The following is a 13,277-nucleotide window of genomic DNA, read 5'->3' on the forward strand; positions in this document are numbered from 1 at the left end:
GCGGCTGCTTGGGGCAAGGGTCCGGCTTGCCCCATCTTGCTTGATTCGTCACGATGCTTTGCCATGGCGAAGTTGCAAAGTTCCTTCGCTGCTCGCTCGAAGTGCTTGCCCAATCTGATACCACAATGTCACGGCCTTAGCTAGAGTTGCCTAAGGCATGAGGCACCCTTGCGGCCAAGATGTGAACTTAGCTTGCGTTGCCTAAGTCGCGCTTCGCCCTTACGATATTACTTCGCAAAGATCAGCCCACTTGCAACCTCTCGCAGGTCCCGAAGGACCTGTAAAAGAGAAAGTTGATTAGTTCAAAAGAACGAGCAACGGACAAGTCCCGAAGTCTCGCGAAAAGGGGAAGCTTTACAAGCAATTCAGCGAGCACCTTACGTGCACAAGAGAAAAGAGGGAGATGGGAAAAACAAGGGCTTTAGAAGGTTGAACGAACAGCTGCAAGCCCACAAACAGCTGCTCACCGAGTCCCGAGCACGACAACAAGTTCCCGTCAAGGCAACGTGCAAACTTGCGAATGAGTGTTCAACGCCCGGTACTATACCGAAGCCCCATCTAGCCCTGTGCCACCCGGGGGGTTCAAAGGGGCTGAGATGGCTGACGTTTTGGTGAGCAGAGGCAGATTCCAAAAATCAGTCCGCGGCACGCGAAAACGGAGCTGTTTTGGGTTGTTTTGGGGCTATTTTGCTCGTTTCGGTGAGCGGTCATTTTGTAACGCTGCAGCTTGTTCGAACTTACATTTTTACAAGCAAAATGACTCAAAACCAAGGCAAAACAGGCTGACAAGTAACTGTACATGTAGATGAGAGTGACGAATGGTTTGTTGAACGGAGTTATTGCGGGTGCGTGACGACCGTTCATGACAAGGCGGTGCCACTACCGGCTAGGCTTTTAGGTGCTGAATGGGCTGCTCAATCTGGCCCAATTCAGCCCTGTTAAGGTCTCAGTTGGCCCTTAATTAAGTTAGTGGGATTACCTCCCAATTCTAACTTAATCTACTATCTAACTACAATTACTAAGACATAATCTAAGACACCCTTGTTCCGATACATCAATTGCTCTTCCGGTGAGCTTCCGGCGAACTTCTGTCGAAAATTCGACGAACTCTCGGCAATGCTCTGACGGACTCTCGACAAGCTCCTGGACTTTACGATGATCTTCTTGGCGAGTTCTGACGAGCTTCTTTGGAAAGCTCCTGGACTTCTCGGTTGGTTCCAGTAGAACTTCCGACGAACTCTTGAACTCCCAACGAGATCTTTATCTTGACTTCGGCACAACCTACTTTATGTCTTACTGCTATCGTAGTTAATCATGCACACTTTTCTCAATATATAGATAAGATCAAACAATTTACAATTGACTTCATCATCAAAATCTGAGATTCAATAATATGAGCCCAATTGGCCCCTAATTGGGTTAGCCCAATTACAATCCCAATTATGTGCTAACTATAAATTTTAAGACATTTACTAAGATAAATAAGTCTGTAAGTCTAGGTTTCTTCCAGCGAGCTTCCGACGAACTTCTGACGATCTCTCGGTAATGTTCTAGCAGACTCCCGACAAGCTCTTGGACTTCACGATGATCTTCTTGGCGAGTTCCGACAAGTTTCTTTGGTAAGCTCCTAGACTTCTCGGTCAATTCCGGCAGAACTTCTGACGAACTCTCGAACTCCCAACAAAATCTCATTCTTAACTCTGGGACTTCATTTTGCTTTATGTCTTGCTTAATTAATCCTGCACACTTAAAACCTACTTCGATCTAGACAATTATTACAAAGCAAATCAAATATTATCCATGTCATTGGTTTATCGGTACTTCGTCTGAATCTTCAGCGCATCGTCCTCTCTTGTGGCCTATTGCCCAATCGGCCAATTGACCTCCCTAACTCTGATTTGCTTGGTGCAATTTCTGCTCTTTTTGGCCTGATGCCTGAACCCATGATCCAAAACCTTCAGTCGTTACGTCGACCGATCCTTCGGCTCGACGTCCAATCCTCTGACATGTTTTTCTCTGGCCTAACATGATTCTTCCTACTTCAATTGTCTCTCCATGATCAAACTTTCTTTCGTCACTCAAAACACAGATCAAATCATAAACACTATCAATTGGTTTCATCATCAAAATCTGAGATTCAACAATCTCTCACTTTTTGATGATGACAACCAATTGATGATGGAGTTAACCTTAACTCCCCCTATCCATATGACATATTTGAGTTGAACATTGAATTCAAATTGAATTCAAGTCAAAGCAATTTAATTATAAATATATCATCATTGCATGCATCATGAATATTAAAAGACTTGATTAATCATTATCATTGCATGCAATATAATCTCATGCATAATTAAAATATCCAAGTATATCATTCCATGCATGATTGTCATCATAATTTCTCCCCTTTTGTCATCAATAAAAAGGAGAAGTACAACTAGCAAATGTTTAGACATAATTTCAAATCATTACATAATAAATATAATCTCAAGTTTTATCATCATGCAAGTTAGCAAGTTTTAGAGATGTGTAGAGTTTAGTATGTTTGCTTTTCTTTGCAATATTTAAGCTAGCAAGTTTTCGAAAAAGAATGCAAGATTACATTTTTGCCTCTTGTTAAAGTGTGCAAGCTAGCAATTTTTGCTTTCTTTTGTAATGTGCAAGTTGTAAGTTTTCCTTTTGATTGCAAGATAGTAATTCTCGGTGATGTTCAAGATAGTAAGTTCTACATCATGCAAGCTAGTAAATTTTATAATATTTTAGAACATACAAGCTAGCAATTTTACACATGAAAATTGGTAAAGTTTTGCATCTTTTGATATTAGCAAGCTTTTTGCTTCTCTTTATGATGTGCAAACTAACAACTTTTCTCCCCCTTTGTCATTGTCAAAAAGAAGGAAAGAATATAATTTTATTTTTTTTTCCTATATAATAATTTTTTAAATCATGACAAATATAAAGTATCAATCTTATTTCAATATATTTGTGCATCATTATAGTTTCAAATTAAAACATGTATAATTTTAAAACCTTACATTTCATCCTTACTTCATGCATGATACTAAAAATAAATCATCACTATGGCCATATCATACATGATGCTCAAGCATTCATGATACATCATTTTAACAACAAATCATAGTATTTCATGCATCATTCCAAATCATAAATAATTCAAATCATGATGGTATCAAAATATCAAATTACATTACATCCTACCATGCATGATCATAACTTCTCATTTATATGCATCAACATAAATTCATGAGTATTTCATGCATAATATCATATGAAAAATATCAAGAGAATTTTGGTAATGAGATATACTTCATGAATACAAGGAATTATAAAAATCATATCATGAAAGATAAGATCATGTGAATACCAAAAGACATGATTCATATAGAAAATTTTCTCTTAAACAAAATGCAAGAATCATATGAAAATAAAGAGTAAGAAATCTTGATTCATAAAAGAAAATTCTCAAGTTAAGAAATCAAGAGAAGGTTCATAATTCGATTAAAAAAATCTTATTTAGATTCAAATCATCAAATCATCAAATCATCAAAATCATAAGAGATTCAAAATGATATTAATTAATTTATCAATGTCATGAGATGCTAGCGATTTTCTCTCTCCCTTTTGTTATTGTAAACAAGAACGAAGAAGGGAAGAAATGCATAACAAATCTCAAGTCATAAAATGCATAACTCGTCATGCAATTGTGATGCTTTAAATTTTTTTAAATAAAAAGAATCATGATATTTTTTATATTATTTATTTATTTATTTCTAAATTTAAAAATCATATAGTTACGAAATAAAGTAAAGGAGTTTCGTTTGAGTTGTTTACCTCATTGTTGAGAGTCACCAAAGTAATGTTCACTATTTTGTTTTCATCGGTTTGCTCCTCGTCTTCGGATGAGCTCGATTCGTCCCAAGGTGCTTCCTTCTTCTTGCATTCATAGCAAGTAGTATTCTATTTTTCGAAGTGTCAAATCCTTTATGTTCATTGGAAGGTTGTTCTCATGTTCGTTTTGTGTCATACAACTCATTTCATATGTCATTAAAGGCCCGATAAGTTCTACAAATAAAAAATAGTTCAAATCCTTGGCCTCTTGAATGGTCGTTACTTTAGGGTCCCAACTCTTTGGAAGAGATCTCAATATTTTGTTAATAAGTTCAAAGTTAGAAAAACTTTTACCAAGTGCTTTTAGACTATTGATGACATCCGTAAAACGAGTGTACATGTCACCAATAGTCTCGCTTGGTTCTATTCGAAATAATTCAAAATTACACATCAAAATATTTATTTTAGAGTCTTTAACTCTACTAGTGCCTTCGTGTGTGATTTCAAGTGTATGTCAAATGTCAAAAGTCGTTTTGCAAGTAGAAATCCGATTGAATTCATTTTTGTCTAAGGCGCAAGGCGCAAAATAAGACATTCATAGCCTTTGCATTTAAAGAGAAAGTCTTCTTCTCCAACTCATTCCAATCATTCATTGGAAGAGAATAGCTTTTGAAAACCAAATTCGACTATGTTCCATAAAACGAGATTTAACGAAAGCAAGAAAACTCTCATTTGAGTTTTCCAATAAGTGTAGTCCGTCCCATTGAACATTGGAGGATGAATGAGAGAGTGACCCTCTTGAAAGTCGAAAAGAGTCATTTTTCTTGGGTATTAAACCAAATGAGAAATAATGATGCTTTGATACCAACTGTAGGAATGAGTCGGCACTAAGAGGGGGGGGGGGGGGTGAATTAGTGCAGCGATAAAAACATCGATTTCATAAATCTTTCGTTTCGATTAAACTCATTTCGAAAAGATATTAACTTAAAAGTATAAGGGAGCATAGTGAAAGCAATAAGAAGGTAAAGTAGTTTGCAGTAAAGGTAAATTGCTCAAAAGGAAATACAAACCGATTTTATAGTGGTTCGGTTATCGTGACCTACATCCACTCCTGATTCCTCTTCCGTCGAGGCCACCGACATCTACTAACGCTCTTTCTTCAATAAGTGAAGACCAACTACCTTTTTGCACCCCTCTTCTTCTTTTCATAGGTTTAGGTGACAAACTTTTACAAGCACTCACTCCTCTCTAAACAGAATTCTAAATTTAAGTTAGCGGAGTGGATTTCTCAAGTAATTTCTATAGCGTTTTCTCACTTTAAGTTCTATGTGCTTGTGTAAGTTAACCAGGGATGAGAGGGATATTTATAAGCCTCAAGTTGATTGAAACTTGGAGCCTAAAAAGATCAAATCCCAAGTTTCCTGAGTCCTGGCGGTACCACCGCCTGTGCTGGGTGGTACCACCACCTACAGCACTAACACTGGGCGATACCACCGCCTAGTTTGGCAGTACCATCGCCTGTTTGGGTGGTACCACTGCCTGACACTATCTTGAAGACTATGCCACGATGGTGCCACCTGTTGGGTCATTGTTTGGGCATTTCACTTGTCCCAACACAGTCCATACATGGGCCCAATTGGCCCCTAATTGAGTTGGCCCAATTTTAATCTCAATTATATGCTAACTATGAATTTTAAGACATTTACTAAGCTAAATAATTCTGTAAGTTTTGGTTTCTTCCGATGAGCTTCCGGTGAACTTTCGATGATCTCTCGGCAATGTTCCAGCGGACTCCCAACAAGCTTCTAGACTTCACGATGATCTTCTTAGCGAGTTCCGATGAGCTTCTTTGGCAAGATCTTGGACTTCTCGATCAATTCTGGCAGAACTTCCGATGAACATCCGGACTTCCGACGAACTCTCGAACTCCCAACGAAATCTCGTTCTTGACTTCGGGACTTTATTTTGCTTTATGCCTTGCTATCGTAGTTAATCCTGAACACTTAAAACCTATTTCGATCTAGACAATTAGTACAAAAGAAATCAAATGTTGTCCAGCATGTTATTGGTTTATCGGTGCTTCGTTCGAATCTTCAACGCATCGTCCTCTCTTGCGGCTTATTGCCTAATCAGCTAGTTGACCTCCGCAACTCTGATTTACTTGGCGTAATTTTCTCTCTTCTTGGCCCGATGCCCAAACCCATGGCTCGAAGCCTTCTGTCGATATGTCGACTAATCCTTTGGCTCAACGTCCAATCTTCTGACATGTTTTTCTCCAACCTAATATGATTCTTCCTGCTTCAATTGTCTCTCCCTGATCGAAGCTTTTTGTGTTACTCAAAACGCAGATCAAATCATAAACACTATCAATTGGTTTCATCATCATAATTCGAGATTTAACAACTACTACTGGTGCGGTCATCACTTGTGCGTGGTTGCCGCCTACATTACCAACTCGGCGCATGGCCATAGCTTGTGCGACCGCCACTTAGGCGCGGTTGTTGCTTGCACATATTTGCCACTATGTGATCGTCACGTGTGTGCGTTACTGCCTGTGCGGTTGCCGCTTGCACAAGGCTACCATGATACGTGGGTGCTACTTGTGCGACTATCCCAACACTCGACTTGCGGTCGTTGCCAATGTAGCCACCATGATGCGTGGTCAATCACGACTCACAGCTCATCGCTTGACCGCTATTGCTGCTGTGATGCATATATTGTCTAGCACAATTGCCTGTCATAATCAGTGCGGCTATAATGCTACATAGCCATTGTTGTTGCCATGTGATCATTGAAGATCATGATACAAAAAACAAATCTCATGTCACAAGTGATAAGATAAACTAGATAGGAGTTTAGATCAACAAAATATATGAATAATTCGCACATTGTAAATAAAAAATAACAGATATAAGGTATTTGATTTCAAGAAATCAGGTTCTAATATCAATTGTAATCATAAAATATGTAATATGCTATATGTAACACGAAAGAACTTTCATGCTAGGATTGAAATCAAATAATAATAGATAAGATTTATGATACGTACATTTTTATGTCACTTGGAAAGAACGGATTTGCATGGGCACTATCTTTGGATTTAAAGATCACTATCCATAATCTCTCGATAACTGTTACATATCCACATCTATTATATATTATTGTATTCATATATCTTTTAAGATAAGTAATTAAGAGAATTTCTTCCATCCAAAATATGTTATAAAGAATCCTATATTAATTGGACTTATGTATCTTTCGTAACAATCTATAATATATCGAGCACGTACCCTTATCTTCAAACGACGTCCTTTTCTGCTGGATGGCCTCCCTCGCCCAATCTCTCTACTGTTGGAAAGGTTCAATCGAAGCCCTCTTCTGCTGGAAGGGCTTCTTCTTTTCGGGTCAAACCTTCGTCCTCTTCAGGGACTCCTGGAACTGTGCGTCTGGGTTCTTGGGCTGTCTCCTCCAATCTCTCTATTGATAGGCCTCCTTTAGTGGAAGCCAACGGGCCGGGGGGGGAAAGACTTTTGTGGCTGAGGTTTCTCAGGTGGAGCCTGCTGCTGGTTCTTCTCCTCCTGCGGAGGTTAAGGATGCTGCAAAGTCTTCTACATCTAATGTCGCATCTGCTGGTGTTGGTAAACATGTTTCATGGGCTTCTTTGCTTTCTTCTCTTGTTCATCCGAAGGATTCGGAGTCGTTTTTCTCTACTGATGTTTTCAATCGAATTAAGCGTTCATCTATGCTTTCGATTTTTGTTTCTGATAAGCAGATTTCAGAATGGTGTAAGCCTTGGGTTTTAAGTTTAGTGGGTAGGTTTTTGGGGGGTCTTCCTCCGCCGCACATCCTTGTAACAAAGATGCGGAAGGTTTCTTCTCCTCCCTTGGTAATGGATATGCAGAACAACTTTTTTTAGTTTCGGTTTCAATCTGAAGACGATATGGTCTCTGTGCTTACTTCAGGGCCATAGTCATTGAGGGGCCACTTCTTGCATTCTTCCCATGGCGTCCCAACTTCAATCCTCTAACTGAAACCCTCAAATCCTCCCCGGTGTGGATTCAGCTTCCGGAAGGACTGTCTCTCTAGTATTATATGCATGCGCTTGGTCGACCGATCAAAATTGACGAATGATCTCTTAAATTTGAACGTGGACGTTTTGCACGGATTTGTGTAGAAATTGGTCTTTCTGTTCCCCTTCAGCAAGGAGTGTAGATTGGTGAATCCGTTTCTTTCAAGCGTGTTCTTATGAGAACTTCTCCTCTGTCTGTTTTCACTGTGGGTGCATTGGCCATAAGCTTGCGGATTGTCCCTCTAAGTTGGAGGATTGGGTCACTAGTGCTCCGGCGGCATGGCTGGCATCCCTGGCAACAGGAGTAACCCCCTCGGGGAACATTGAACCATCAACCCTTGGAGAGGGCACGAACCAACAGGCGGCCCTGGATTTGTGCGTAGGGGTCGGCGCTCCTTCGCGGTGCCAGAGATGATGCTTCCCTCTCGTGCGAAACATGGGACTGCTCTGGGATCCGACGTCTCGGTTACTGTACCGATTTCAGCTGGTGTCATTAATATTGTGCAGGATATGACGTTACAGCCTGAGGTAGTTTCTGGCTCTGTTCGACAAGAGGTGTTGCTCGTTGGTGGATCACAGTCCGATCTGGCTGCCGCTGGTGTGGACTTGGGTGCGAGCTGCTGCTTCCAGTGACGAGCCCAATGGATGAGCTGTTGCTCCTGCGGGAGTAACTGAATCCGCTTCGTCGGATGTGAGGCTTCGTGCTTCTCGATGGTTGGAGCGGACAGTTACTGCTCATTTCCCTAGGGTTTCTAGTGCTGAGCGTGCGACCAAGCTTTCTGGGTAACCGACGAATGGGGGACAGTTTTAAAGAGATGGTGGCTGCGGCCCTGCTAGCCTTCGTCAAGAGGCCTGCTTCGCCGGATGGAACTCCTCGAGCGGGTGAAGTGACAGATGGCCTCCCGAGGGCTTCTGCTAGCTCAGTTCAGGAGGTGACGCATGGGAGACCGGAAGCAAAGGCGGTGGTTGCACGGTTGAAGTCGACGCGGGGGCCGTGGTTCCCAATCTTCCCGCTGGACGTCCTTTTCACCTGTTCTCAAATCTCCTCCGTGTTGGGAAATTTCTGTTCTCTTTTTATGAATATTCCTAGTTGGAAATAACTACCATGGGCTGAGGAGAAGGCCGGCAGTGGATTGCATTCTGTATAATTATTGTGCGTATCCGTCGAGTTTCTTTCATCTTCTTGCAGGAGACTAAAGGACTCTTCAGGCAGTTGGGGCGGGGGGCGGTCTTGGACTTTTGCATTGTGTCCGGTAGTGCGTGCTTCGGGTGGGATCGTGCTTCTGTGGAACTCCGACCTCGTTGGAACCCAGGTGCTATCTATCCGACACAAGTTTTTACATGCAGTAGTTCAGTTTAAAATTTTTGATCTGTGTGTTTTCTCGGGTATCTAATGCTAGTGTTTCAATTTTGAGTCGTAATCTGCTTTTGGGAATCTCTTGCTTCTATTGATCTTACCGATTTACCTTGTTGGCTGCTTTTGGGTGATTTTAACTGTATATCCAATGCACAGGACAAGCTGAGTGACTCCTTTTTCTTTTTAAGTCCTCTGTTCCACAGTTCAATCGGTTTTTGTTCGGATTCTGCTCTCTGATTTAGGATTTATAGGACCTAGAGACACCAGGTGTAATAAACTTAGGGGTAATGCCCGTATTCTCGTACGTTTGGTCCGAGCTTTTGCCAATTGTAAATGGCTGGATTTATTTGGCTACTCTGTCGTTAAACATCTGCCTGCAACCTGCTTTGACCACTGTTCTATTTTGTTGAGTATGGGTTGGCCGAGATAAACCTTCTTCTTTCTTGTTTAAGTTCACCGTTTTTGGGCCGAGTATGGTGAGGTTAGGTATTATATTATCCCTAGTGTGTGGAACTTTAGGGATTCGCATAACCTCTCACTGATCGCTGCTTTTTCTTCCTCTCTCTCTCGCGGGAAACTTCGTGGTCCTCTTTCCTTTTGGAATAGGTATAGTCTTGGTAAGATTGAAGGTGTCCTGTCTCGCACCCAACATGAGATCACTCTGTTGGAGGGTAGAGAGGCTGAGGTTGGTCTTGCTGATTCGGATAGCTTGCACCTTTCTTGTCTTCATCAGATGAGTTTTTCTCTTTTTACCTGAATCTGTGGTACTTCGACTCAAACCAGGTACCTTCGATGGAGGAGGTTTCCATTCCTCCTTCTTGGGTTATATCTATTCCTGGGTTATATCTATTGAGGAAGCTGAATATTTGATTTGGCATTTCAGTAGATGTGACATTTGGGATGCTCTCTCGTTAGATTTGGGAAAGATCCTGGGTCTATATGGGTTTACTGTATAATTTTATCATTTTTATTGGAACAATTTCTGACTCCTTGATTCAAGCTTTTCTTTTCATGATGTGGCTTTTCTTCCTCACAAGTGGACTAAGAATTTTATTGTCTTTATTTTTAAGTCTAAAACCCTAGAAAAGTTAAGGATTTTCATCCAATCTCATTGTGTACTACGTTTTAGTCAAAATTTTGGCTAATCACGTTAGGCCTTTGTTGGATTCTTTTCATCTCTCGTGAACAAACCGTTTTCATTCTTAGCTGGTCTATTCATAATAATATCCTTGTTGTTGAGGAGGTGCCACATTCTTTATTTAATTCAAAGAGTAAGAATCCTTATGTCATTCTCAAACTTGATTTAGAAAAAGCTTATGATAAGGTATCTTGGCATGCTATTCTTAGAGCCGTACAATTGGCTAAGTTTCCTATCAAATTAATTTCTTGGATTGAGACTTATAGATCTACTCCTTCCTTTGCACGTTTGGTGAATGGGCAACCATCTCACTTTCTTTAAAGGGTGTAGGGGTATTGGTCAAGGAGATCCGATTTCTCCTTATCTTTGCATCCTTGTATCTCAAATTATTTCCTTTTTTTTTTATCAAAGCTGCTTGTGATAGGAGATTCATTACCCTGTTTTCCTTTAAGAAGGATTGCAAGATTTCTCACTTGATGTATGCTGATGGCATATTGTTGTGTTTTTGTGCCAACCCCTAGCCTCATCGTACCATTCTTCAAATTCTTTAACTTCTTTGAATCGATCACTAACCTTAAAGTTAATGTATTTAAATCGGAGATCTTCTTTCCTAGATCAGTAAGTAGGGGAGGTTGTGATAGTTTTCATGTGAAGGAAGATAAATTTCCTTTTTTAAGTATCTTGGGGCCCTTACCCCTCCTAGGAGGGGTTAAAAACATGTTGAAGGGGAACATAAAGAAAGACAAAAAGGACAATCACCTAAACTGGTCACACCACCAATTCAAAACTTAGTTTCTTAGTGATTTTAAAAAGCCTTTCTCTGTCAAGTTGGTAAACTAGAAAACAAAAAGAGGGAAAGAAAAGCATTTTAAGGAGTATATTAGATTAGCATATCTTCCCTATTGTTAACTTAAAAAACTCCTTTCCGATTCTATTTCTCATCTGAATTAAAAACATAGTAAAAGCATTGACTTTAAATTTGTGCTATACTTTATCCAAACCCATTATGGTATTAATCGAATCTGATTGACATTAACTAAACATATTCGGAGTCAAATCAAATAGCACATAACACCAATTATTAATTTGTAATGGCAGTTATATTTTATGAAGAGTGTCATCACAATCATGGCGGTTTGTAAGTTTTTAGTCTGACTCAGATGTCCCCTTACCAAAACCAGCTCTGAAGGATAACTTGTTTTACACATCAAAGCTTCATAATTTTTCAGATCATCTTTCTCCACATAATGACAATTTAAAGTCTGAAATTGGTGATGAAGCTCTAGACTCTTCTAGGTATTATGTATACTATGCAAATAAACAGACGGAGCATCTACAAATTATCAATGGACACCCCCAATTACTGATCCTAACATAGTACAATATTTAAGGAAGAGGTTCCTTTTAATATAACATGTTGTGATATGTGGGTATAATTCTTCAATGAATTTCGATAGAACATATCACCATAGAAGAATGATGCAAATGGTTATCACTATATAACCAAACTGCATAAAGTTTATCCAAATCAAACTAATAAATATAGTGATGACACGAGATTAACACACCATCTTAGCTCAAAACATAAAGAACCACATCATATGCAATTTAATTTATTCACTTATTATTATGACAAGATAACAACGACATCTTATCTTTGGATCAGAATAGCACATCACATGTTCAAGATTAATTAAAATATACAAATGACAGCAAATATGATGCATAGCATCAAGTTATTCTTGATCGCTTAACAAAATCTATCTTCGCATTGATGTGATCAATTAAGAATGACTTGATTGCTTAACAAAATCTATCTTCCACATTAATTCGTGCACTGACAGTTTCCTCTTTTTATACATATAAGAGTGTGAAAACAAACTGACTTAATTATTCATCTCTCACGTTAATTAAATCCTAATTATTTCAGTTTCCTTAGCCATTGTGTTTGTGATGCATATATTATTCTCTAGTCATTCTGATGCTGTAATTAACATTGTAAATATAAAAACGGTTATATACTATATGCAATGCGAAACGATCTTTTAGGTTAGGATTGAAATCAAATAACATTAGATCAGTTTTACGATATGTACCTTTTAATGTTATCTGAAAGGGATCTGTATGTGATCTACAAAAGTACCATCTTTATATATATGATTGTTATCAATCTACAAGAAAAACTAGACTCTCCTTCTTATCTCTTCCTATACTTTCATAATATCACTTGGATTGATGGTTTAGAAAGATTGAGAGAGAAACTATAATCTCTCAATTGCATCCTCTATAAATGCGTAACATACATCATCCAATCCTTAGAGGTCCTATCTATTTATAGGCAAGAGCAGAGGGTCTAAGATAAGTTATTAGGAGAGTTCCTCCCATCAAGAGTATCCCCTAAGGAATTTTATTATAATATGAACTTCTTTTCTATTGGTTAATATCTAATCCAATTAGTTTCATTATATATCTTATCCAATTATAAAGAGTCACAAAATCTAACATTCTCCCTCATTGATAATATATAAAAGACATTCAAAATCAAAATAAATAAAATAAAATTTATTTAAAAATAATTTTATCTAATTAAATTTCAAAAAAAATTTGAAAAGTATTTTATATATAGTTATAAATTTTAAAAATAAGCCAATAAGTCCAATAAACATAATAATACTATATTAAGTCCAACTATCAACATGAGTCATAACGGTTGTATATCATCAATATTATGCTTCATTCTATGTACCATAATATTGTTAGTCTTTCCTAATATAGTCCATAATGACTCATGTAATTTATCTTGTTAAGATAATCATGTTATTACATTCAATTATAATATGCATAAACATAAATATAAATATAAT

General features: G+C 38.6%; 1 long non-coding RNA gene across 1 annotated transcript; it reads left to right on the forward strand.

Moving 5' to 3' along the window:
- Positions 1-7,175: 7,175 nt before the first annotated feature.
- LOC135639544 (uncharacterized) lies at positions 7,176-9,066 on the forward strand. The gene is made up of 2 exons (XR_010496981.1): positions 7,176-7,487; positions 7,622-9,066. It is a non-coding gene; the product is annotated as an uncharacterized LOC135639544 (long non-coding RNA).
- The last annotated feature ends 4,211 nt before the right edge of the window (positions 9,067-13,277 follow it).

Source organism: Musa acuminata, chromosome BXJ3-6 (assembly GCF_036884655.1).
Source record: "Musa acuminata AAA Group cultivar baxijiao chromosome BXJ3-6, Cavendish_Baxijiao_AAA, whole genome shotgun sequence".
Taxonomy (NCBI): Eukaryota; Viridiplantae; Streptophyta; class Magnoliopsida; order Zingiberales; family Musaceae; genus Musa; species Musa acuminata.